Source organism: Chionomys nivalis, chromosome 2 (genome assembly GCF_950005125.1).
Source record: "Chionomys nivalis chromosome 2, mChiNiv1.1, whole genome shotgun sequence".
NCBI classification, from domain to species: Eukaryota; Metazoa; Chordata; class Mammalia; order Rodentia; family Cricetidae; genus Chionomys; species Chionomys nivalis.
Window position 1 is genome coordinate 19,347,633 of NC_080087.1, and position 25,450 is coordinate 19,373,082.

General features: G+C 45.2%; 2 long non-coding RNA genes across 2 annotated transcripts in view; one reads left to right on the forward strand and one right to left on the reverse strand.

The window, feature by feature from the left end:
- The window catches only part of LOC130862133 (uncharacterized), a 68,985-nt gene extending 46,566 nt beyond the window's left edge, over window positions 1-22,419 (forward strand). Inside the window, exons 2-3 of the long non-coding RNA XR_009055617.1 lie at window positions 9,566-10,386; window positions 22,092-22,419. This is a non-coding gene — a long non-coding RNA (uncharacterized LOC130862133). The remainder of the gene's footprint in view (window positions 1-9,565; window positions 10,387-22,091) is intronic.
- A 373-nt stretch (window positions 22,420-22,792) lies between these two features.
- Window positions 22,793-24,685, reverse strand: LOC130862579 (uncharacterized). The gene is made up of 3 exons (XR_009055674.1): window positions 24,606-24,685; window positions 23,905-24,036; window positions 22,793-22,860 (listed from the first exon to the last, which is right to left on the reverse strand). It is a non-coding gene; the product is annotated as an uncharacterized LOC130862579 (long non-coding RNA).
- Window positions 24,686-25,450: the final 765 nt, after the last annotated feature.

Sequence of the window (25,450 nt, forward strand, 5' to 3'; positions counted from 1 at the left end):
ACATGTGTCTGATGCATGGGCAACAGGTGTTCTTGCCAATGGACCATCTCTTTATTTATATCTTTTTTATATTGTCTGTGGGATGGAATCCTCTTCTTTCTACATATTAAGAGGAACTACTATGTTCTTTTTTGTTCCCGCTGTCTCCACCTCTACATTACGGGACCCTCCTGATTGGGAGCCTGCTCTGATGAGGCATCGGCTGTATTCCCTTCTCATTTCCCACTGCTCTGTGACATGATTCCTGTCCTGTCAAGGCTGAGGATGCACACGCTATTTCTAGCAGATGACATGAACTCCAGATCTCCTGCCTCCTTTCTCAATAAGATGCTACAGTTGAAGGACAAGATCATGACTTCAGGAATTCACCCTTGCTTCTTCACTCCTCACCCATCTGTCTCTTACACCACTCCCAGTCCTGCCCTCAGTACCTGTCATTGCAGATATTATAAGAGAAACAGGAGGGCTAAGGTGAACAGCAAGACAAAGGCATTGGGCTTCATGGTCATGGATGAAGACTGGTCCACATCTGGGGCAATGGTTGGGGAGGCTGATGTGAAAATACCAGCTGTGTCTTTGACCAGAACTGAAATCAAGAGAAAAAATCTCGTCATTGCTTCTGGGTATTCAGGTAATTCAGGAACACAGAGATCCACCTCTGTTGCTATGCAACAGCTGTTAGGTGGTTCCTGAGTGGGAAGGGAGAGAGGGCGTGTTCCCTCGTGCAGCTATAGTAGGGGAAGCAGGGTAATGATGGGACCGCATCTTTCCTGCAGGCAGGAGGGGAGGCATGAGGATGACCTGTGAGGACGGTGGCAGGAAGAAGAAAGATCAGGTGAGATGAAAAACTACAGTTATTCTAGAGTGAGGACAATGCCAGGAAACAAAAGGTTTCTGTGCTGTGACAGCCAGCAAGAACCACAGTGTGTGAATAATGTAACCACAATTACTGAAAAAAGGAGAGGGTAAGAATGGGAAAGACTGATGGGAAAAATGACCATAAACCCAAGAACTCATAGAGTTTAGATTATTTCTCTCTCTCTCTCTCTCCCTCTCTCTCTCTCTCTCTCTCTCTCTCTCTCTCTCTCTCTCTCTCCCTCCCTCTCTCTCTCTCTCTGTCTCTGTCTCTGTCTCTCTCTCTCTGTCTCTCTCTCTTTCACACACACACACACACTTCATCTCTAGAGAGCTTCTTCTCAGTTACCTGTGCGCTCCAGCTTTTCTTCCAAGTGTGACTTGATCATCTCCTTAAGCCAGGCCTTGCAGTCCCCCTGTGAGGTCCTGTATAAGAAGTCTGTTTGTCCCCTTGTTTCCCATTACCTGGTTATAATTTTGCCTGGTTGCCTAGGAGACAGCCTAATGTGTTTTCCCCCACTCAGTTCAGGGGATATATAAGATGTTTGGAGAATAAAGAGTGATCTGGCTTTTTCCATGATGACCGTGTAAGCTGTGTCAGTATTATTCCTCGCAACTCCGTTCCAGCCGGGTTAGGTAATCTGTATTGGGCCCACTTGGGCACCGACAAAGAGTGTCCTCTGGGAAGAAAGAAAGTAGCCGGGCAATGTCTATGGATGATGCGGTGTTTGGCGTGTGGATGAAGAAACGTACTGTAGATCAGGACCTGTTCTTTCCTCTGCTTTAGACGGATTCAGTGGTGGAGAGAAAGCACCCTTTTCGCCCTTGTTTTATGGTGTCCAGTGGCTGAGGTTGGCTCCTTGCTCACTAGGGAGGCAGCCACAATCCACTGGTGTCATCCGCCCTCCTCCAGCGATTCACTGTGTTGTGTTGACTGTATGGGAGGATCGTTAATTGTGGCGACGTAAATGAATGCAGACAGATTATAAAAATATATACAGCTTTAATAAGGAAATAGACTTACAGGACCACAGGTTCCCGCGGAGAACAGGAAAAGCAGAGCAAAAGGGCTGCTGGGATCACGCCTGGCAGATTTATCAGTAAACATTAGCCCAAGGCGAACATGCCCCCAATGGGTGGGGCTATATCCCTACAGTTAATGGCTGATGCCTGGTGCTGGGGTCTATGTAGGTTCATGATTTGACCAGTTTACCATAGCCGTGGGCAGGGTCCTATCAGGTGAGAAAAATGACATTTCATCCCTCATATTTCCTAGAAGTGTTTGAAGGAATTTAGGGTATTTACAAACAAATTGATATTGGTCTTCTCGACCTAACTGCTCCTGTTTATGTTTTCCACTCTTCTACACGACTTCTCTTGTTTTTTGCAACATGGTCTTCCAGACAGAGCTTTGTACATCCATTATCACAAGTCTGGCTGCTGAGCCTCATCCATTTGGCTTTCCAGCCTTTTTCACACCAGACGTTCTGGACTTTGCAGTTCCATCCTTGCTCTTGTTAGGGATAAGAGCTGGCTAACCCTTCCAGTCCTCCTTTCTTTTCTTCTATATAACTCTTTCTCTCCAGGGGCTCATTCTGATTTCTCATTGGCCAGTGAGAAGTGTCCATTATGGAGACCAAAGTTGCTGCTTTGCTGGATGATGCTCTTCATGTTAGTCCACCTGCTACTTCCCCCTACTTTCTGGGTACCATTCTGTGCTTGTCAGAAGAATTGACTCAATTAATAGTATCTAGCAAGAAGAGAGGGAGCAGACTTTTGTTCCCAGGGAGCTTGTATCAGTTATACATTGATGAACAACAAACTATACCCATGCCAAGTGACCAAAAATGCCAGCTATCTGTGCTTTCCTACAGCCTTGTGGATAAACTAGCCATTCACTGACCTCCTGTGGGCTTGTCCTGTGTAGCATCAGCTTACAAGTCACTGGAAAAGGGAACAGAGCAGGGCTTTTACAAGGTATTTCTTCATTTTCAGAGTACAGTGCTCTTTTGGTTCCAGTACTGGGAGGAGAGAAGTTTCGGGGGATGCCTCTCATGACTCTTCTATTGTATTTTTTAAAGATAAAGTAAATCTTTTTTACTTCAATAATAACTTATATTTTTTATTGATTTTTATTGAGCTCTATATTCTTCTCTGTTCCCCTTCCTGCCTCTTCCCTTCCCTTCAACCCTCTACCAAAGTCCCATGCTCCCAATGTACTCAGGAGATCTTGTCTTTTTCTACTTCCCATGTAGATTAGATCCATGTATGTCTCTCTTACGGTCCTCATTGTTGTCTAGGCTCTCTGGGATTGTGGTTTGTAGGCTGGTTTTCTTTGCTTTATGTTTAAAAACCACTTACGAGTGAGTACATATGATAATTGTCTTTCTCGGTCTGGGTTACCTCACTTAAAATGATGTTTTCTAGCTCCATCCATTTGCCTGCTAAATTCAATCTGTTGTTAGTTTTTTCTGCTGTGTAGTACTCCATTGTATAAATGTAACACATTTTTCTTATCCATTCTTCTGTTGAGGGGCACTTAGGTTGTTTCCAGGTTCTGGCTATGACAAACAATGCTGCTATGAACATAGTTGAGCACATGTCCTTGTGGCACGATTGAGTATCCTTTGGATATATGCCCAAAAGTAGTGTTATTGGGTCTTGAGAAAGGTTGTTTCCTAAGTTTCTAAAAATCATTACACTGATATCTAAAGGGGCTGTACCAGCTTGCATTCCCACTTCCTAAATATAACCCCAGCAGCACAGACACGGAGAGAAACAATTAATAAATAGGACCTCTTGAAACTGAAAAGCTTCTGTAAATCAAAGACAACAAGACAAAACGACAGCCTACAGAATGGGGAAAAAAAATCTTTACTAACCCCACATCAGACAGAGGTCTGATCTCCAAAATATACAAAGTACTCAAAAAATTGGTCATCAAAAGAACACAAAATCCAATTTTAAAAAAAATGGGGTACAGACCTAAACAGAGAACTCTCAACAGAGAAATCTAAAATGGCTAAAAGACACTTAAGGAAGTGTTCAACATCCTAGTCATCAGAGAAATGCAAATCAAAACAATTCTGAGATTCCATCTTACACCTGTAAGAATGGCTGAGATCAAAAACACTGATGACAACTTACGCTGGAGAGGTTGTGGGGTAAAGGGAACACTCCTGAGAATAGGATTTTTAAAAAGCACTGTGTGAATCTGCCCTGGCCCATGGGTAAGTCAACGGAGACTCTGGGCCAGGGAGCAAGAATTGAAAGGGACAAGAGACAGAAGAGATGGAGACAAGACAGGATTCTGATCAAGTCTCGATTATTCAAGGGAGTAAGCAATGTAAATATAGGGTAAGGGAAAGGAGGAAATTCTTCTTGTGTGACTGGGTAACCAGGAAACTTACTCGGCAACCTAACCATGACCTAATGGTCGGGCACAAAGTCCTTAACCGCAACATGCAGAAAAGTCAGAATGTTCAGAACACAGGCATAACAGAACAATAGCTCCTTGCAGGGTCAGTATTTGATAGATCAGAACAGCAGGAGAAGCCAAGCGCAAGAGGGTGGGCGAAACTGATCCAGGGATGAGTAAGTGTCCCACATGAATCCTTAATGAATTAAAAAGTATAATAAAAAGTAGATTAACGGGCTGGAGAGATGGCTTAGTGGTTAAGAGCTCTGGTTGCTCTTCCAGAGGTCGTGAGTTCAATTCCCAGCAAATACATGATGGCTCACAACCATCTGTAATGAGATCTGGTGCTCTCTTCTAGTGTGTGGGTATACATGGAAGCAGAATGTTGTATACATAAGAAAGAAAGAAAGAAAGAAAGAAAGAAAGAAAGAAAGAAAGAAAGAAAGAAAGAAAGAAAGATTAACCATCTATATGGTTATAGAAGAACAGACACATCATATACTTATATACAAGTCCAGACCAACTTCTAATAAATAAGATCTTGAGGACATTTCTCCCTAATAATTATAAGAATAATTTGAATTTCTTTTCTTTCCTTCTGTGTGAGAGGATGTATGTTTGTATTTTAGTGCTAAAATCACTTGTAGTTATCATATTTGTCATTTGAAAGGCAAGTAGTCCTGTGAAACTTAAGGGAAAGTACATCATTAATACATCATGTCCTTCTGAAAGATCTTTGGCTTGGTGTGGAAGGAGGGGGCCTAACTTATGCCAAGCATTATCAGATGTATTTGAGGAATATGTCTAATATGGAATTTAAATAACTACTGTGTGAGGCAAGAAACAGAAATTCTTCAAGAAAAGCGTAGGTGTAACTTGGTGGGAAATCACTGGCACAGTGTATATGAGGCCTTTGGTTTGGTTATTAGTTTCTTCTCTTTTATGAAAAGTATTTGCCAAGAAGCAACTTAAAGAAGGAAGGGAGGATTTATTGGGGCTTACATTTGAAGAAGTACAGTCCTTCATGGAGGAGAAGGCATGGTAGATGGGTAGAGTCACTGGCCTTGTGGCATTAGCAGTTAGGACATAGAGAGTTGGACACAAAGTTACAAAAAAATTAACTCCTACCCACTAGGGACCCATTTCCTTCAGTGAGGCCCTGCCTTCTGAAAGTTCTACAACCTTCACAAAATAGAGCCAGCAGAGACCCAATGTTAAGTGTATGAGCCAAGCCCACAGGGTAGGTATTAGGGGTCAGGTAGAGGGGTGGGATGGGACAGAGTGTGGGGCATTTCACTTTTTTTATTTAGAGACAGGGTTTCTCTCTGTAACAACCCTAGCTGTCCTGGAACTAGGTCTGTAGACTAGGCTGGCTTCGAACTCACAGAGATCTGCCTGCCTCCACCTCCCGAGTGCATCTCACTTTTCCACCAGGAGGTATGAGTGGTTCAAGAGTGAACATTGGTTTTTAAAGATGACTGTGTGTGAAGCAGTAATAAAAAGAAAGCACCCTTGCAATTTTAGTGAATTCCTATAACTATGGGTAAAGAATAGCAAGCAAATCACTCAGTCAATCGTTTTAAAGATAATTTAAAAATACTCTGATAAAGATCTGACTTATGGTGTGTCTCACGAGACTGGAAAGGACCGCTAAGACTATGAAGACTAGAAGTAGTGCACACCCCTGAACACTAAGATACATAGGTTGAATCGCCTTGTTGACAGCTCTTAGATCTGTCACCAATCTCTATTTTCCAGATTTCTTTTTAACAACAAATACAGGAGAATTCCAAGGGCCAGTTTATTCTTCAATATCCTGGTCCTTTAATTATTACTGTACCATCTTATCTAAAGCCTGCAGTGCTGTGGGACAATGGTCTGGTACCCTGTAAAGATTTATTACTTGTATTTCAATAAAATGCTAATTGGCCAGTAGCCAGGCAGGAAGTATGGGTGGAATAACAAGGCAGGAAGTATATGCTGGGCAATGAAAAAAATAGGGATTCTGGGAAGAGAAAAGACTCAGTCTCCAATCGTAACCCAGATACAGAAAAAGCAAGATGAGAATGCCTCACTGATAAAAGGTACCAAGCCACATGACTGACTGACACAGAAAAGAATTATGGGTTACTGATGTGGGAAGGTCATTTGTCAATCTGTTGTTTCATTGGTTAATCAATAAAGAAAACTGCTTGATCTGATAGGTCAGAAAATTAGGTAGGTAGAGTAGATAGAACAGAATGCTGGAAGAAGGGAAGTGAGCCAGACGCCATGCCTCTCCTCTCTGGTCAGATGAGATGAAGCTCCAGCCCAAGAGGGACGCAGGTCAGACATGCTGAATCTTTCCCGTTAAGACACCACCTCTTGGTGTTACACAGATTATTAGATATGGGTTAAAGCAAGATATGAGAGTTAGCCAGTAAGAGACTAGAGCTAATGGGCCAAGCAATGTTTTAAAAAAATACTGTTTCCGTGTAATTATTTCGGGGCATAAGCTAGCCAGGCAGCCAGGAGCCGGGTGGCAGGAACGCAGCCAGCAGCTCCATCTACAAATGGCACCCAACATGAGCAAGTTACTGCAAGATATAAGAATTAGTTAATAAGAAGCATGAGTTAATAGGCCAACCAGTTTATTATTAATGTAAACCTTTGTGTGTTTCTTTGGGACTGAATGGCTGTGGGACCAGGCAGCATAGAAACCTCTGTCAGCACTGCAGTTTCTCTGTTGTTAAAGGCCATTGCACAAACCATACAGGTTTGTCTGTCAACCATTTTGAAGGTATGGTTGTTGGTGCCTTTGGAAGATCAGCAGCTGTTGTGCCCTGTTCTTTTTTTTTAATATTTATTTATTTATTATGTGTACAATATTCTGTCTGTGTATATGCCTGCAGGCCAGAAGAGGGCACCAGACCTCATTACAGATGGTTGTGAGCCACCATGTGGTTGCTGGGAATTGAACTCAGGACCTTTGGAAGAGCAAGCAATGCTCTTAACCACTGAGCCATCTCTCCAGCCCCCTGTGCCCTGTTCTTGTACAACCTGAATGGTTGGTGACTGTTATTTATGATACCTTCTAATGTTTTTCCCAGAAACATGTTAATTTATGGACTGTTAATGTGAGTATTCCATTGCTGTAAAAAAAATCATGTCCCCACAAATTCATTGCTATATTAGCCACATATGATTTTAATTTTCTTCTCTGTCCTCCTGACCCTATACATTTGACGTATCTCATGCTCTGTCTTTGCTCACCTTCTGTATAATCCTTAAGGGAGGGGCGTTCTATTTTATTTGAATTATGCTTAGAAAAAAAAAACCATTGTTCTGGGAATGCCCTGTGTTCAGTCCTGTTGAAAGTGACCTTGTTTGCCACAACTGAAACACTTGACATTTTGATTTTTGTTCAAACCTCTGGAAATCACCTCTCCTATCCATGCATCATCATGGTCGTGAGATTCAATATGAACAGTATCCTGATTCCATTCCTCCAGTGGTGCCGATCTTGCCTTTAAAGGCCTAATTATACTTTACATTAAGGATTAACATTTTCAAAAGCCAGAGATTCAATTATTATTTGTCTAGCTTCTGAATTTGGTATCATTCTATTTACTGTTGATGTCAGTCTTTTGATGAAATCTGTGAAAATTTCTTTTAGGCCCTTTATGAATGTAATACGTGACCCAATCTTCTTTCCTGCTTCTTCAATTTTGTCCCAAACATTCAATGCTGCTGCATAGCATAAAGCCAGGGTATGGGCATCATCTTGAGATTGCCTATCTATAGTAACATGATCTCCTTCTACAAGAAGTTGATTTTGGTCGATATCCACACCTCCAGCTCTACTCTGTTGTTCAACAGTCTTAGCTTCTTATTTTCACCAATGAATTCACACCCCAAACATCTGGGTGCCAGATGTAATATGAATTCTAATTGGCATTAATAATAAAAATGGGGTCATATATAAGGTTTAATGCTGAAGATCAGAGAAGCAAAGTGAATAGACACTAGAGAGTTCTTACCTCCACCAATGCTCAGAACAAAGGGGTGATTCTGTCCTCAGATTGCATCCTCAGACTGCTAAGACTGACTGTCTCAGACTGCACTGTTTCTCAGGCTATACTGCCCCTCAGACTACACTGAGTTCCTATTTCCTCCCACCTTCTATTCCTTCCCTCACCCTACCATGTCACTCCTTTTTCCACTTCCCTAGAGTTGGGACTAAAGTCACAGGATCCCAAGTTCTGGGGTCACCTTTGTGGGAGCCCCATTTTTCATTTAGACAGATTCAATCTTGTGTAGCCCAGGGTGGCCTTGAACTGACAGAGATCCTTCTGCCTCTGTCCATCTCTTGGGATTAAAGGTGTGTGCCAACACTCTTTGGCCTCTAGTGGCTTAGCTCTGCACTCTGATCTTCAGGCATGCTTTATTTGTTAAAAAAACAAACAAAATATCAATACACTCTAACCACCCTCAAGACCCCCAAAAATGTATACTGATTTTAACAGGACTTTATACAGATTGACAAAGAACAAAGAGAATATTACAGTTACTTTATCACAAATGAAATAAACATTGCCACAAACTTTGAGAAGTAATTATGAGAAAATTCTTTGGAAATTTTTATGTAAAAGTCATACAGTGCAGCCATGCACACATTTGTATAAACATAAACATGTGCAAGGCAATTATAAGAAGAAAGTTTATAAGCATCTGAATAGAAAGATGGCATTTTAAAGATACCAAGTCAGCAATATGATGGCTTCCAGTATGAAGAATGAAGGAAAGACATTACCAGTGACCTCAACTAAACAACTGGTCCTCAATTCCTCTTTCCTAGGATTAGCTGTTACAGGTTTCCTTTAGTGATACCTGAGATATCTGAGTATGGCCAGCCTGCTTAATGCCACTGTAGTTTACAAATTAATTAGGGAGAAATAGTGCACCTTACATTAATAATACTTTAGTAGCACACTATAAGAGCTCAAAATCCAAGAATCAGTCAGGTGCGGTACACACACCTTTAAGCTCAATACTGGGGACGTAGAGGCAGGAAGATCTCCGAGTTCCAGGTCAGCCTGGTCTCCATAGTGAGTTCCATTTCAGGTTGTTCTAGTTAGCCCCTTCCTCAAAAAAAAAGAAAAATGTCGTTTTCAACAGCGAACTCTCCATACTTTAGGGTCCTTATGTTGTCACTGTGTGTGTGTAACGTGTGTGTGAATGCTAGTGCACTTGTGCACAGTTCCCTGCATAGACAGAGGAAACCAGTGTGAGTTCACTCTCCTTCCATCCCAGGTCTGGATGTGCAGAAGAAGCTTCTCTGAGCACAGTGGAGAGCAGCATTGACCCAGACCTGCACCAGGAGGATGTGGACCCAGCAGCACCAGCTCCCAGGACCTTCTGCCTTTCACTACCAGATTGTCACTGCAGGGACAGCCAGCCTGTCGGACTGAGCAGCTTCCGGGTTCTCTGTCTCCATTGCTGGACCTAGTGCATGTCACAGAGACTAAACTATAATAGTAATAATATTATAAAATAGCACTTTTTCTGTTATGAAATATCCCTATCATATATAGTCATATGAAAATATCAGATACATTCTTTGTTTTATGCTAGAGAAGGCTGCCTTGTATAGGTGTGGTTATAATAAATATCTATTACAAAATTGATATACTTAACAGAATTTAACTCTTAGCCAAATACCTTAGGGAGGGTGGAGTCTTTCTAGTCTGTCTCACACTGACTTAGATACTGGTAACTTATTTGCACAGGAGAAATAACTTCACATTTTTCCACTAAGGAGATCTGGTTATGATGTTTCCTATGCTAAGGATGTGTACATAACCATGGTCTTTCCTGATCTTTAGTTAAAGTAGTTCCATGTTGAGGGCAAATCCCACCAGGGCACACCAAGAGTACAAGGTGATAAGAAAGGGCCCAAGTGACGGCACAGAGTGAAGACCATGAAATGCTGTGTCTGCAGCATCCTGATTCATCTGGTGGAAGCTGATGGAAAGGGAGAGTGGTGGCACCAGATGAACTCTCATGACTTCTCTGGAGCATCTTCAACCTGCAGCAAGGAAACACATCTTTTGAAGGATCTGAGGAAAGTCTGGGTCAGTTCTCCTGGGTGTCCTGTACCAGTCATCACCACCCCACAGCCTCAATGAGTCATTCAGTTCCCTCTTCCATCACCCCTGGGCTCTCCATCCAGGATCCTCTACTCTCTTCCTCCTTCTTTTTCAAATCACAGAGCCCCAGGCCCTGCTGCAGACCTAGGAGATCAGAACAAAGTGATGATGACTAGCTCTGCTTCCTGACTCAGGGCATGATGGGAGGGGCTGGAGGAGCAAGGGGGACCTCTATCCAGAAAGGCCCAATGGGTCCTGGTTATCCAGGCCTTGAGTGGTGTTCCAGACATCATTTCTCTTTCATTCTAAAACTCCCAATATCTAAGATTGGCATCACACCCGAGGGTGTGACTGTCCCTGCCCTACCTGTCCATCCGCACAGTCAGATTAGAGCAATGGACTCCAGGAGCAGCTCAGTCCACCGGCCTCCAGTGGGCACAGGGTTCTGGAGGCTGCTGTTCCTTGCTTTGTTTCTATTTCATGTGTATAAGTCTTCTTGTCTGTAAGTACACTGTGTGAATGCCTGGTGTTTGTGGAGAAGGGGCTGGATCCCTTGGACCAGAAGCTGTTTGGTTGTGAGCTGCCATATGGGTTCTAGGAAGGGAACTTAGGTCTAAAGCAAGGGCGGCAAGTGGTCTTGCCACTGAGCCATCTCTTTATTCATATTTTTATCTTTGTCTGTTGGGTGGAATCCTCTTGCCTCTACACCTTAAGAGAAACTATATGTTCTTTTGTGTTCCTGTAAATGGGACCCGCCTGATTAGACACGTGCTGTGTTCCTCATTTCCCACTGGTCTGTGACATGATTCCTGTCCTGTCAAGGGTGAGGATGCACAAGCTATTGCTAGCAGATGACATGAAGTCCAGATCTCCTGCCTCCTTTCTCAATAAGATGCTGAGTTGAGGGACACGAGCAGGACTTCGGGAATCGCTTCCTCGCTCCTCATCCACCCGCCCCTTACTCCATTCCCTTCACTGCCCTCAGTACCTGCCATTGCCAAGGATCCTCCTGAGAGAAGAAGCAGGAGGGAGCAGGTGAGGAGAATCAGCAGGACAGAGATGTGAGGCTTGATGGTCATGACCTTTGACGAACCTGAAGTGGAAACACAAGCTGAGTCTTTGACCGGCCCTCAAATCTGAGAAAATCTCACCTTAGCTTCTGGGTCCTCAGGTCATGCAGCAACACACGAGTTCCACCCCTGTTGTTGCTCTGCAGCAACTGTTTAGGTGGATCCCAAGTAGGAAGGGAGAGAGGGCGTGTTCCCTGATCTCAAAAGACTCAGGCAGCTATGGTAGGGGAAGCAGGGTAATAATGGCAGGAGAGCAGGCATGAGGGTGACCTGTGAGGATGGTGGCAGGGAAGAAGAAAGATCAGGTGAGATGAAAGCAACAATGAGTCTAGAATGAGGCAAGGCCAGGAAATAAAGGCACTCGTATTGTAATAGTCAATGAGTGTCAAAGTGAGAGAGCAATTAGTGAGACAAGAGAGGGTGGGAACCCAAATGAATGATGGAAAAAATGATCACTAACCCATGAACTCATGGTGATTAGATTATTACACACACCACACACACACACCACACACACACACACACACCACACATACACACACCACACACACACATACACACACCACACACACACCACACACACATACACACACAAATATATACACACATTACAAACACCACACACATACCACACACACAAATACACACATACACACACCACACACACATACACACACACCCCTCATTTGCAGTGAGTTTCCTACCCTTCTTCACAGTTACCTGTATGCTTCACCTTTTGTGTCAAGCGGGACTTGAACTCCTGAAGCCAGGTCTTGCAGTGATTCTGGGAGGTCATTTGTAAGAAGGTAGTTATTTCCAAGTTTTGCTTGATTTTCTCCAACATCAGGATTGATACAGGATCAATAGTAGTCCATTCTCCAGTGATTGAGTTAAAATACAACATTTTGCGTTCATTGATGTCAAAGTTCCAGGATGCATTGAATTGTCCATCTGCTTCATGCCAACAACACATCCTGGCGTTCAGTAAGAGGTGTTCTGTGCCCATGGGGAAGAGATCAGCTTCGGGCCTTGATGAGTCCTGTCTGCCTACCTTCCCTTCCCATCCTCTGACCTTGCTCTACCCTTCACATTTTAGCCTTGCTACTATGTAGGAGGAGGAGCGGGCCGTGTCCCGCCACCTGGGTAGCTTAACCCCCCCCCCGAAATAACCACACAGAAATTGTATTAATTAAATTACTGCCTGGCCCTTTATATCTAGCCTTTTCTTGGCCAACTCTCACATCTTGGTCTAACCCATTTCTAGTAATTTGTGTACTACCACAAGGTCGTGGCTCACTGGGAAGATTCTAATCTACATCCATCTCAGGCTGGAGATTGATGGCATCTAGGCTCTCTCTGTTGCTTTCTTCCTCCCTGAATTCTGTTCTGTCATCCCCGCCTACCTGAATTCTGCCCTATCAGCTAGGCCAAGGCAGTTTCTTTAACCAATGAAAGCAGCACTAATACAGAAGGGACCCCTACACCACTTCTGGGTCTCTTTGGTGGGAGGGACCACCAGTGATTTTTTTTTTTTATTTTCCTCCACAAAAACAATGAATGTCCCTAACCTCTCACAAATCCTGTCCTTTCCTTCATGGAGCCATCTAATAAGTTCTTCTTTTATTTTGTTTGTAGCAGTGGGGATTGAATCTGGGGCCTCGTGCATGCTAGGTAAGCACTCTATCACTGAGCTACATCCCCAACACTACCAGGCAGTTTAAAACTCACCCCCCATTGTCATCTGCATCATGTGAAGCACGAGCGCTTTGAACAGTTCACTTCCTTGTTGCAGAACACCAACCTGGTGTTGCCAGACCTTTGTGGTATTCAGTTTTCTCCCTAGAATACCGTTGGCACGGCAGGTGTTATTGCTGCAGTAAACAAAAGTCTCTTTGTTCACTTTGCCTCTAACTTCTTGCCTCCATAATCCAGACCCTGTCTGGCCAACAGTGAAGGTGTAGCAAAGAGATACAATTTCTGTGAAGGAAACATGCAGTGAGGTTAGGGATGAAGAGCACTGACTCAGAGACAGTCCTCATAGACAGTTTTTGGACCAAAAAAGTCATTCTGGAATAATGTCTTTTTAAAAAAAAGAAAGGGAGGAAAGGGAAACAAAGAAAGGAAGGAAGGAAGGAAGGAAGGAAGGAAGGAAGGAAGGAAGGAAGGAAGGAAGGAAGGAAGGAAGGAAGGCTTGACCATCTTTGCTGGTTTACTTTGTTGGTTTGATCCAGCCTAGAGTCTCCTAAAAAGGGAGTGTCTGTTGAGGGGCTGTTTTGACTGTTAATGATGTAGAAATGCCCAATCGCTGTGGGAATTATTGTTCCCTGGGCAGGTGGTCTCTGATGAGAAATCTAGATAAGAAATCTAGCTTTTCAGAAGTGTGATCCAGACAGCAAGCAGCATCCTCCATGGTTGCTGCTGTCCTTCTCTGGCTGTGAAGGGAGTTCCTTGGTCATAGATAATGCTGTGGGGAATAGCACGTGGGCCTGCCTCTGAGTACCTGCCCTGACCTCTCTCAGTGACAGACTATGGCTTAGAAGTAGAAGCAGAGGATCAGGTTTGATTCTCAGCCACTGCTCTTGGTGGCTACCACCGCCTGTAACTCCAGTTCCAGGAGACCAAATGGGCTCTTTTGTCCTCCAAAGGCACCAGGCACATAAGTGGTGCACATACATACATGCAGTCAATAAAAAAAAAAAAAACAACCTAAAATAACGATTAAAACTGAACCACCTCTGTGAAAGACCCTGATTGTCTTCCTAGGAGGGCCACAAGAGTGACCACTCAGCCCCACAGCAAATGCAGTCCTTCTTTCTGCACTGCTTCATTACTGCCCTGTCACTCAGGGATGAACCCAGAGATGCTCCTGTGAATGGATGGTGTGTTGGTTTGGGTGAGCCCGTCCTCTATAAAGTTAAATTTTGAATATTTGATCCACAGTTGGTGGCAGCTGCTTGGACAGGTTCAGGAGATATAGCTGTCTGAAGGAAGTATGACATTGGGTGTGGCTTTGAAACTCATTCCGTTTCTTCAAGCAAACCCAGTCTGGACCTTGCTTGAGGTTTAAGATGCAGGCTCTCAGCTAGGCATGGTATCACAGGGCTGTAATCTCAGCACTTGAGAGGCAGAGGAAGGCAGAACTTTATAAGTTTGTATCAAGTCTGTTTTATGTAGTGAGTTCTAGGTCAGAAGGGACTATACAGTGGGACTTTGTCACAGAAACCCAAACCAAACTAAAAATACTAAGCTTGCTGCTCCAGTCACCATGCACCCCAGGTGCCATGCTTCTCTGCTGTGAGGTGATGGACTCTTGTCCTCTGAAACGCTAAGATCCCAAACCCTTCTTTCTGTGTGTGACCGTGGCCTTGGTGTTCATCCCAGCAGCAGAAAGTGACCAATACAGCTGCTGTATCAACAATGAAATCTTCACAGGACAGACTGTTTCTGTTACACCTGGACAACTTTGCTCTTGGAACTTGAAAGCAACTAGAGACATGGCTGGACCTGTCCTAGGTCTCTATGACCCAGGACAATCTGTCAACCCAAGGCATCAGTTCTAGGAAATGGCCCTGGGTGGAGTCCATGGTAGTGTCTAACTGGAGAATTGCCTTGCATGTGCAGAAGCCAGCCTGACCCACCTGCAGCAGGGAAAAATACACTGCATTTTACTGTGGCTCCTGGCATGGTCCTGGGCCCTGGGAGAGAGCAGCCTGTGGTCCTGGCCTATCAGAAGGCCCATCAGGTCTCAGGCAGACATCATGAGGTGAGCTCTTTCCCTCTAGGTTATTAGGTGCACAGGTCACACTCAGACAAGGTGTCCAGCAGTGAGACATCGCTGCAGGGACAGAACAAGACCCTTGTGTGTTCACAGCTGCCTGGCAGGGAGGGACAAGGACTCTTGTCTAACAGAACATCTCCTGTTTCCAGATGGTTGTGGAGATCTTATCTAGATGAAGAAACTGAAGTTAGTTCTCAAGTCAGCTACCACCTCTCCCTTAACAAACACCTCAGGCTTCAAGGAGTGTCCTCACGACAATGGAATGCAAGGACTCCATTGGGCAGCAATGGACTGAGCAGCGTTCCCTAAAGCCAGGACCTCTGTGTCATTGCTAGCTGACCCAGATGTCATATACAGCATAGAACCCACTGCTGACTGGGGACCATGCAGCTTTGGCAGTACTTCTGAAGACACTCTGGGTGGATGGGCACTGATACTGGTTTTTGGGATTTCCCTAATCTGGGGTCAGAAGAATGGACAGAGAACAAGTCTGATTTCCCATTTATCAACTTGTTACCTTCTGTCTACACTAAATGTAGACCTGAGTATTTGATGCAGGTTAGATACAGTAAGACTTGCCAGGTTGAAGATATTTAGTGCCTTCTATTTACAGAAAAAACAAACCCTCTCCTCCTAAATGAACACCAGTATCTGATGTCATCACCCAGGAGGTAGACTATATGGACCTAGGAGGGCAGGAGATTTCATACTCTCCACCCAGTAACATTGTCAGACTCTAATGGACAAGGCATGTCAGCCCAGGCTTAGCTGAGATGTCTTCAGGCGTGAACACAGACTGCCACCCAGTGGAAGAGGGCTTAAATGCACTGTATGGATTTGAAGTGCGGTCTGGTTAGAAGCACTGGAAAGGGAGGTGAGTGAGACTGATACATGATGATACACATAGGAGTTGAATCAGAGCTCGGTGGGACACATCTGTGATTCAGGAACTTGGAAGACTGAGTGATGTGGGATTCACCTCTATATGGAATACCATCGATTAACAAATGACTACTTTGAGCCTATAGCAGAACAGGGCAGAAAGAGCAAGGCAGGGAAAACTAAAGTGAATGCTGGGAGAAAGAAAGAGGAGTTAGGGAGAAGCCATGTAACCCTGCCAGAGACTGATACCAGAACTTTAGCTGGTAAGCCACAGCCATGTGGTGATATAAAGATTAATAGAAATAGTTTAAATTCATACGTAAGAGTTAGGCAATAAGAAGCTAATGGGCCAAGCAGTGATTTAATTAATACAGTTTCTGTGTTGTTATTTCAGTTCTGGGAGGCTGGGGCAAACAAGTTACCTCCTTCACAACACACACACACACACACACACAGAGAGAGAGAGAGAGAGAGAGAGAGAGAGAGAGAGAGAGAGAGAGAGAGAGAGAGAGAGAGAAGGGATTATTGCAGATTCTATATTCTACAGTGGTTCTATGGTGCTATGGTGTGAAATCACACCCTAAAACAACAAGAGAAAGAAAAAAGAAGGGAAAAAAGCTACGAACGAGTGTGGTTGTAGCTGCCTTGTCCACAGCTGCAACTCTTGTGATCTTTTGGGGGGGGGGAGGTGAAAAGATGTGAAAGAAAGAGCAAAGAGGTTCCCGGATGGTGGAGGGCTTGTGAGGAACCCCGGGAGGTCAGTCTGCAGAGCATAGACTGCCTTATGTGCAGGGCAGCTGTCTGACACCGCCTCCTGGAGGGCTCCACACTGGTGACTGGGTTAGGCTTCAGTGGACCCCAGTGGTGCTGAGGGCCTCACTAGCTACTCCCCTCTGCCGCTGTGCCTTTCTCATTCATGCAGCCCCTTCCGGCCCAGCCACAGTGACTTTCCCCTAACTTTGTCAATTCACCTGTGAGGATGGGGGAGGGACGCTGCAAGGACCAGGGAGCGGAGACTTTTAAGCCCTGGAGCTCCCCCCCCCCCCGGAGACTTTTATCTTCCAGACTCTGTAGCCCAATGCTCACCTCCCCCACCCCTCCATTTAAGTCCCGGTAACTCACTGGCAGGCAGCTTGGACCCCAGACAGCTCAGTACAACAAAAAGGCACAGAACTAGGGAAATATTGCGTCCTGTGGCTGCAGCCTTTGCCATGGTTTCTTCCTGAGGCCTGGAACCCGACAGGTGTGACTGGAGCTGCGCTGCGGAGAGAATGAGGGAGTCCTTAGTACCGCCCCGCCGATGACCCCGCGCAAAGATTCGCGAAGTTCCGGGCATCTGGACTATGAATTCAGGCCTTCCGGTCCTCCAGACACACGGAGTTTCCATATTTTCCTTCATCTCTTTGGGGTCCCTCCAGGGCCTCTGCTCCTCCCTCCCTGAGCACTGCGATTTCGTCACACTGGGCCAGGGAGCACCATAGCTCTGGTCTCTGGCGGTTTCTGACTTGCCAGCTCATTGCATTGCTCCTTTGGGGCATGGAGGGCACTGTTGTCCTGGGCTCCCACAGCCCGGGGTGCCTTCATCTCACTCACCCTGGGACCCTGGGCAACAGAATCAGGAAAGGCAGAGACAGAATAAAATCTGTGACTTCATAAAGCAAGCGGGGGTTAAAGATTATAATGGGGAAATCCACAGAGACAGCTGACCTGGGCTACTAGGAGCTCAGGGACTCTGGACTGATAGCTGGGGAACCTGCATACGACGGAAGTAGGTCCTCTGAATGTGGGTGACAGTTGTGTGGCTTGAACTGCTTGGGGGGCAGTGGGACCATGATTTATTCCCTATCCTGGGATACCTTGCTCTGCCTTGATGCAGCGGGGAGGGCCTGGCCCTGCCTGGACTTGGTATACTAGACTTTGTTGACTCCCCAAGGGAGGCCTTAAACCTTCTAAGGAGTAGATGGGGGTGGGATGGGTGGAAGTTGGGTGGGGGGGGGAGAAGAGGAGGAAAAGGAAACTGGGGTTGGTATGTAAAATATATTTTAAAAAATTCTTTAAAAAAAAGTCAGTGTCTTCAGCTGGCATCTAGGCAGAGAGCAGCCCGAATCAGCATAACATATACAGGGCCCGCCCTCTACTCACCACGTACCACGCCCACTCCGCTTAGCCTATGAATCTCATTACTTCTGGGCTCCTCCCCTTCAGATGCTGATCAATCAGAAGGAAGTTCCAAGGCCCCGTCCCTCCCCCCACCCCCACCTGGAGAAGGAGGCAGCAGGTTCCCAGGGGCGCCCTTCTCCAGGCTGCACCCCCGATTGTCAGGACCGTCTCAGCTCCTGCGGTCTGATGACACACAAGGACGGGTGTATGGGGAGGGTGGGGGTGGGGGATGTCTCCTCCACTGTCTGACCCTAGGGCTAGCCTACCCCAGCACTTAGGTTTTTCTCCACACTCCCACCTCCCCTCTGACCACTGACCTCCTCTTGGGGAAAAATTAAAACCGGCCCAACTTCTAGGTCAAAAAAATTGCAACTAGGGGATAAAGAACTTTCGAGAACTTTCAGATGGTCCTTTGAACTTCCCCAGTTTTTTTTTTTGTTTGTTTGTTTTGTTTTTTGCTTTTTCCCCCCCTTTTTCAGAGACAGGCTTTCTCTGTGTACCCCCTGGCTGTCCTGGAACTCATTCTAGACCAGGCTGACCTTGAACTCAGAGATTTAAATCCCTCTGCCTTGGAAGTGTTGGAATTAAAAGCATGCACAAGCACTTGAACTCCCCCATTTTTACAGTTCATAAGACAAAGAATAAATTTAGAATTTTACACGATCATAGGTGTATAAATGTGACTATGCAAACAGCAGGGACCCAACATTACATTACTATACTTGATCAAGACTGCCTTTTCTCTCTTCCTTTACATCCTGTCTCTTCCTTTACATCCTGAAAGGGAACATTTTTTTCCATTCTCTGTTCCTACTTTAAACAATCAACAGCCAATGTCCCTGTTATGGCCAAATCCACAAAGTCCCCCAAAAGCCAACAAGGAGACAGAGTCCTGTATGTTAAAGCAAAAATCCTTTATTTTAAGAAAGTTTGCAAACTCTCTCTACATGTTCAACGTATTGGAATAAACACGAGAGCCCCGAACTCAGTTAGAATTGGGTTTTATTGTAGTAAAGGTGGGGGTGAGGAGTTTTTGAGGTTCATGACACCTGATTGGCTGACATTTCTCTGGGGGTGTCTTGGTGAGTGTTGGCAGGTAATCCTATCCACAGCAGTTGGAATATTAGGCATTTCTTTTGAATGGTCTGTTCTTGAGTGGTGGTTGGGTAATCTCAGCTTGTGGTTCTTCCCACAACCAGGTATTGCTTCAGGGTAAACTACTGAGACTGAGGCCTCTTATTGAATTTATGGATGGCTGAGTCCTACTCTGGCAGGTGGTAATGGTTGGAAGTAAAGAACCTGTCCATACTTAGCTTATCACGGCTGACTCCCACAGTCCCAATACCTCTGGAAAATTCTACCCTAGGGGATGAAAACTAGCCTCCCAATAGATCAGGATTCTGTACTTAAGCGCTTCAGTCGGTGTTGGTTAAATTTCCCGAGGTATTGGTCATTCGTTCTGTGGATGACATTCTTCTCTCCTGCTCATAAATCAGTACTTATGTGAGTGCTTAACTTTCATGGGAAACAAGATTAAAAGAGCAAAATTTGAACATAGTTTCATGTAAAATACAAAACAATCACACTACAATTGCTTAGAATATATTATTACTTAGAATATATTATTACTTCACAACAATTTGGCCATCATCCCCTTAGTTTAAAACCTAAAATCTTACCGTCTAGGCGTTATTAGTTTTGTGTTTACCCGTGGTCTGACATATTTGGCCAGACTCTCTGTGAGTTTGAGGCCAGCCTGGTCTACAAAGCTAGTTCTGGTACATTCAAGGATACACAAAGAAACCCTGTCTGGAAAAAAATAAATAAATAATGAAACAAAATTTAAAAGGGGGCCCTGCGGTGATAGCACATGCCTTTAATCCAAGCGCTGGGGAGGCAGAGTTAGGTAGACCTCTTTGAATTTGAAGTCAGCCTGGTCTACTCTACAGATCGAGTTCCAGGACAGTCAGGGCAGTCTAGGGAGGTGGGAGGTGCAGGAAACATGTAGGTCCTTGTGCTCACTGATGAATACTAGGGAAATCAGGAATAGTAAATGCACAGGGTCATCTCTTCAAAGAGAGATGTATAACCTGTTTTCTGCCCAGAAGGCTGGGACAGATGGGGTTAATAGCCTTGTGACTTCTGTGTTATCTGTATGGTCAGACCACAACAGCTACCCCAGATCCATATCTTGATCTTGTTTATCTCAGTCAATCACAGCAGGATCCTTATCCTGAGTTTGTATCCTCAGATAATCTGTAGATCCTATCCTTATGGAAGACGTCACTTGCACTTGAGAAGAGTTTCCATGTAGTCCTGTTTTAAGCTCTGCTGTGCAGAGATGGAGTTAATAGTCACTAGGGAACATTTTTTTCTCCCTATTTTCTATGCTTAAATATGTCTAAAATAAACTACCTGGGGTCAGACTTTCAAAGTCTGAACCAACACTGGTCATTGAGTCAGGTTAAACAGGGCTTCCTTCTTGCTTTCCCTGGATCAACCCTCTGCTGGTGGAGGTGTTAGCAGAGACCCTCACAGGCGTCTTTCAAAAGCAATCTCATGGGGTGGATGCTGCCTTGTGGGTGGAACATCTCACTGCAAGCAGGATCAGGAGTGAAAGGTTGGACCAATTTTCACTAGTTCCCAAAATTAAGTTAGAGAAGGCTGACTTAAGAGCCCAGTTCTGTCTTGGACCCGTCCTGAGCTCTGAAGTCAGCAGGCACAATTTCCAGGTGACATTAAGGCCTTACTGACCATTTAAGCTATGGGCAAGAGAAGGCAGGTCCATCATCTGATCCGATTGACAAGGGCAGTGCGAACCTAGAATGATCTTATGTAAAAGAGTCTTGGTCACTGTCAGAGCAGTGTCTCCTCTGAGTAGCAAAGGCTTCTATCCAGTTGAAAAGGTGTAAACACACAGATACTTAAACTTGGGTGTGAGAGGCTTGATTTCTGTGAAGTCAAACCTCCATTTCTTGACAGGGTTAGTCCCCTCAAATGAACAGAGAGTCCAGGCTACATAGAGAAACCCTGTCTCAACCTCCAACCCCCTCTAGACCAAAATAATGAATACTGAATTCGACAGGTCTTTACACAGATTGACAAAGAACAAAGAGAATATTACAGCTATTTTATTACAAATGAAATAAGCATTGCCACAACATGAACACATGCAAAGCAATCACAAGAAGAAAGTTCACAAACATCTGAATAGAAAGATGGCATTTTTTAAAGATGCCAAGTCAGCAATCAGATGGCTTCCAGTAAGGAAAAGTAAGGACAGACATTACCAGTGACTTCAACTAAACAAATAGTCCTAATTTCTCTTTCTTAGGATTAGTTGTTACAGGTTTCCTTTAGTGATGCCTGAGATATCTGAGTACAGCCAGTCTACTTAATGCCACTGTAGTTACAAATTAATTAGGGAGAAATAGTGCATCTTACATTAGTAATACTTTAGTAGCACAACGTAAGAGCTCAAAACCCAAGAATCAGTCAGGTGTGGTGCACACACCTTTAAGCCCAGTGCTGGGGATGTAGAGGCAGGAAGATCTCCGAGTTCCAGGTCAGCCTGGTCTACATAGTGACTTTCATTCCATGCTGTGCTACAGTTATGCCCTACCTCAAAAACATGTTTTCAGTAGTGATCTCTCCATATTTTCAAGTCCTTATGCTGTCACTGTGTGTATGTGTAACGTGTGTGTGTGTCACGTGTGTGTGTGAGTGCTAGTGCACTTGTGCAAAGTGTCCCTGTGCAGTCCAGAGGAAACTTGTGTGAGTTCACTCTCCTTCCATCCCAGGTCTGGATGTGCAGAAGAAGCTTCTCTGACACAGTGGAGAGCAGCACTGACCCAGAGCTGCACCAGGAGGATGTGGACCCAGCAGCACCAGCTCCCAGGACCTTCTGCCTTTCACTGCCAGATTGTCACTGCAGGGACAGCCAGCCTGTCAGACTGAGCAGCTTCCGGGTTCTCTATTCTCACTGTGAATGTGGGCATTGCTAGGCTACCTAGTGTATGACTAACCTATAATAGTAATAATATTATAAAAGATTACATTTTCTCTTATGACTATATTATGTATAGACATTTAAAAATAAAAGACACATTTTTTTTCTTTTGTTCTAGATATGGCTGCCTAGTAAGGTGTGGTTATAATAAATATCTACTGCAAAATCAATATTTTTGACAGAATTTAACTTCCAAGCAAATACCTTAGCAGAGGTGGGGCCTTTCTAGTCTGTCTCACATGGACCTAGATACACAAGAGTAAAAAGTTCACATTCCCACTAAGGAGATCTGGTTGTCCTGCTTCCTATGCTAAGGATGTGCACACAACCATGTCCTTTTTCAGATCTCTGGTTCAAGTAGTTCCATGTTAAGGGCAAATCCCACCAGGGCACACCAAGGAAACAGTACAAGGTGATAAGAAAGGGCCCAAGTGACGGCACAGAGTGAAGACCATAAAATGCTGTATCTGCAGCATCCTGATTCATCTGATGGAGGCTGATGGAAAGGGAGAGTGGTGGCACCAGATGAACTCTCACGACTTCTCTGGAGCATCTTCAACCTACAGCAAGGAAACACATCTTTTGAGGGGACTGAGGAGAACCTGGGTCAGTTCTCCTGGGTGCCCTGTACCAGTCATCACCACCCCACAGCCACCCTCACTGAGGGTCATTCAGTTCCTTCCTCCATCACCCCTGGGCTCTCCATCCTGGATCCCCTACTGTCTTCCTCCTTCTTTCCCAAGTCCCAGAGCCCCAGACCCTGCTGTAGTCCTGGGAGTTCAAAATAAAGTGGTGGTGACTAGCTCTGCTTCCTGACTCAGGGCATGATGGGAGGGGCTGGAGGAATCATGGGGACCCCTATCCAGCCTTCTTCTCCATTATTTCTCGGCCTTAGAGTGACACACACAGGTGTGGATGTGACTGTCTCAGCCCCACCTTGTCCATCTGAGCAGCCCAGATGAAAGCAGACTCCAGCAGCGGCTCGGTCCTCCTGCCTGCAGTGGGAACACTGCTCCAGGGTTCTGGAGGCCGCTGCTCTATTCACTGTGAGTTCATGCGTGTGAGCATAAGCTTGCATGCCTGTAAGTGCACTGTGTGAATGCCTGGTGTCTGTGGAGAAGAAGGGGCTGGATCTCCCGGACCCAGAGCTGTAGGGTTGCTGGAAGTGGAACCCAAGTCTGACACATGAACAGGAAGTGGTCTTGCCACTGTACCATCTCTTTATTTATATCTTCTTTATCTTTGTCTGTGGTACAGAATCTTCTTCTCCCTATACATTGAGTAGAGCTACCACATTCTTCATCTGTGTTCCTAATGTTTTCACATCTGTATCATGGGACCCTCCTGATTAGGAACCTGCTCTGATCAGGCACCTGCTCTGTTCCCTCCTCTTTCCCACTGGTCTGTGACATGATTCCTGTCTTGTCCAGGCTCAGGATACACAAGCTATTGCTAGCAGGTGACATGAACTCCAGATCTCCTGCCTCCTTTCTCAATAAGATGCTATAGATAAGGGGCAGCATCATGTCTTCAGGAATTCATTCCTGCTTCCCCACTCCTCGCCCATCTTTGTCTCACCCCACTCCCAGCACGGCCCTCAGTACCTTCATTGTCAAGGATTCTCCCCAGAGACCACAGAAGAAGGGAGCAGCGGAGGATTATCAGTGGGACAGAGATGTTGGGCTTGATGGCCAGGGACAAAGGCTGGTCCACGTGTGGAGTAGTGGTTGTTGAGGCTGAAGTAGAAACACAAGTTGAGTCTTTGACCAGACCTCAAATCTGAGGAAATCTCACCGTAGCTTCTGGGTTCTCTAGCAATTCAGCAACACACAGAGTTCCACCCCCATTGCTATGTAACAACTGTTTAGGTGGATCCTGCGTAGGAAGGGAGAGACAGCATGTTCTGTGACCTCGTAAGACTCAGGCAGCTATGGTAGGAGAAGCGGGATAATAAGGGAGCCTCATCTTTCCTCTGGCAGGATAGGAGGCAGGAGATGACCTGTGAGGATGGTGCCAGGGAAGAAGACAGATCAGGTGAGATGAAAAGCAACAGTGAGTGCAGAATGAGGAAAAGGCCAGGAAATACAAGGTGCTCAGACTGTGACAGCCAGCGAGAACCACAGTGAGAGAACCATGTATCCACAATTAATGAGATAGGAGAGGGAGAGAAATGAAATGAATGATGGAAAAAATGACCATCAACCCAAGGACTCATGGTGATTAGATTACTACACACACACACACACACACACACACACACGCACGCACACACACACATAGGGAGTTCCCTCTCCTTCCCAGTTACCTGTAGGCTCCAGCTTTTCTTCCAAGAGTGACTTGATCATCTCCTTAAGCCAGGCCCTGCAGTCCCCCTGTGAGATCCTGAATAAGAAGTCTATTAAATCCTTGTTTTTCTCCCACATCTCTTTTATCCACCTGGATCCATGGTCAACTTCAGTCCACTCTCCAGTGCTTGAGTCAACATGGATCATTTTGTGTCCATTGAGGCCAAAGTCCCAGGATCCATTGAAATGTCCATCTGCTTCATGCCAACAACACAGCCTGGCCTGCAGAGAGAGGGGCTCTGTGCCCATTGGAAAGAGATCAGGCTCTGACCTTGATCAATCCTGCCCCTTCCCCTCTCTTCCCATCCTCTGACCTTGCTCTACCCTAAAGCCTTGCTGCAGGACCACTTAGGTTGGATCATCAGTGATTCATTCTTTTCCTCCATGAAAACAATCAATGTCCCTAACCTGTCACAAATCCTGTTCTTTCCTTCAGGGGCCCATCTTGTATGTTCTTTTATTTAGTTTGTGGCAGTGCGGGTTGACCTAGGGCCTCATGCATGCCAGGAAAGCACTCTACCCCAAGAATATTGGGCCATTTGAAATTTACCTCTGAATGTCTTATTCTCCCGCTTCATGTGAACCACTTGTTCTTTGAACAGGTCAGCTCCATCTTTCAGTGTCAACCTGTTTGTCACAGATCTGTGTGGCATTCAGTCGGTTCCCCCGAACACCAATGGCTTGGCAGTCGTTGCTGCTGCTGTTGTATGAAAGAAAAGTCTCTTCGTTCAGTTGGCCTTGGACTTTGTGTCTCCATGGTCCAGACCTTGACTTGCCAACAGTGGAGCTGTAGCAAAGAGAAGCA